This window comes from Myotis lucifugus, unplaced genomic scaffold (assembly GCF_000147115.1).
Source record: "Myotis lucifugus unplaced genomic scaffold, Myoluc2.0 scaffold_36, whole genome shotgun sequence".
NCBI lineage: Eukaryota > Metazoa > Chordata > Mammalia > Chiroptera > Vespertilionidae > Myotis > Myotis lucifugus.
In genome coordinates this window covers 815879-817856 of record NW_005871084.1, presented here as the reverse complement: position 1 = coordinate 817856, position 1978 = coordinate 815879, and positions in this window count along the sequence as shown.

The following is a 1978-nucleotide window of genomic DNA, read 5'->3' as shown; positions in this document are numbered from 1 at the left end:
TTAGCTTGCCTGAATATCAAACTAAGACAAGTCACTTACATTCTCAAAGTCCCACTTTATCAGCTATAAAATGAAGATGATCTTGGGGAATCTCCTACATCTGACAGTTCATGATTTTCTTTTGTGACAGATAATTTTGTTTATACTAAACTCGATTAGACTTTCCCATTTCCTTCACCCTCACCCTCATCCTCACTCCAATACACACTTACACACACAAGCATAAACATAAAGAGGAGAAAGAACATTTTAAATCTTCTATAGAATTATGGTATAAGTGCATTTATAATATTCTGCAAAAGTCCTATTTGTGAATGTCAAAGAATTTACCAGAACTGAAAGAAGCCTAGAGAATGAGAAAGAGGGGTAGCACTGTTCTGTGTAAAAAGCACCTGGAGATCCAATCCCACCACTAACCAATTCTATGACCTTAGACAGATCACGCCCTATCTTCCAATTAGAGTTCACTTCTCTGAGGAATGTGGACATTGGATAAGATGGTCATTAAGTGCACGTCCAACTGTGAAATCATTTGCCTCTAACTAAAATATTGCTATTATGACAGGCAAAGTTGTTATTCTTAAGTATGCATAGAAGAAAAGAGTGTTTGTGCATTTGAGTGTGTGTGTGCCTGTGTGTACATAATTATGAAAAATGAAGGCTAGGGATAAATTTTGCAAATTCAATAATAGTAAAAGAACTGGGAGGTATCTTTAAAGATTAATGATTTCCAAATCTTGTATTGTCAGTCATAAAGCTAATGGCACTGCAGATACTATCTAATTTAATCTGGACTATAAACCCTATGAGAAGCAACTATAATTATCACCATTTCGTAGATGAGAAAATGACGGCTAGAGAAGCTTACGTCCTATAGCTATTGTAACTAATGAAGAAATGCAACATAGAGACTGAGTCATGTCCCCTGAAGTGTCATATTTTTTGGTGTCAAATTTATAGATGACTAAGCTCTGATTTCTTTGTTTTTAAAAAGGTTTTTGGTAGAATCACTGGACACAATATCTAATTCTGCATACCACTGGACCACTCCAGCAACAACATTCTCTTTCTTTTGTCCATTACAAAAGTGCGAGGCCTAGTAACACCCACATTTCTGCAGACAGTGGACTGGAAAACAGGGTACTCTTCTGCTGCAAATAAGCATGCCACTTAGTCATTGTGGGGGGTTTGAGCCATTACAGGGTGGATTGATGGAACGTATTATCTCCCCAACCCTTGGTAGGAAGGGAAGTTCTATCATGATATGCTGTTCCTTCCTTGGGGGCTCTACCTGGAGGAGCACTACTCACACTGCTCACAGCTCTGTGGGGCCCCAGAGCAGGGACCAAAATCCTAAGGGGATTCTCTCCTTCTGTTGTTTCTGCCATAGTGCCCCACCCACATCTTCCAGGGTCACAGATCCAGTAAGTCCTCACTTAAAGTCATCAGTAGGTTCTTGGCAACTGTGACTTAAGTGAAACATATAATGACACACCAAGTTTCCCATATGCTAATTCAGTGATTTTCAACTTTTTTCATCTCCTGGCACACATAAACCAATTATTAAAATTCTGCGGCACACCAAAAAATATTATTATTATTTTATCAATCTGACAAAAAAAAAAGGTATAATTTTGATTCATCACACCAGATGGCTACTCTTATGTTGGCTGTTGCCACTTTTTTATTTGACAATCTAAGGCAGTGGTTCTCAACCTTGGCTGCACATTAGAATCACATGGGAATCTTTTTAAAATCCTGATTTCTGGGCCTCATCCTCTGGAAATTCTGTTTCTTTGTTATGGGGTGGGGCCACAACATTAGTAACAAAGAAACAGAATTTCCGGAGGATGAGGCCCAGAAATCAGGATTTTAAAAAGATACCCAGGTGATTCTAATGTGCAGCCAAGGTTGAGAACCACTGATCTAAGGAAAAGGAATCAGTACCCCTGACTACGTAGTCAGGTGTTGTATGTTT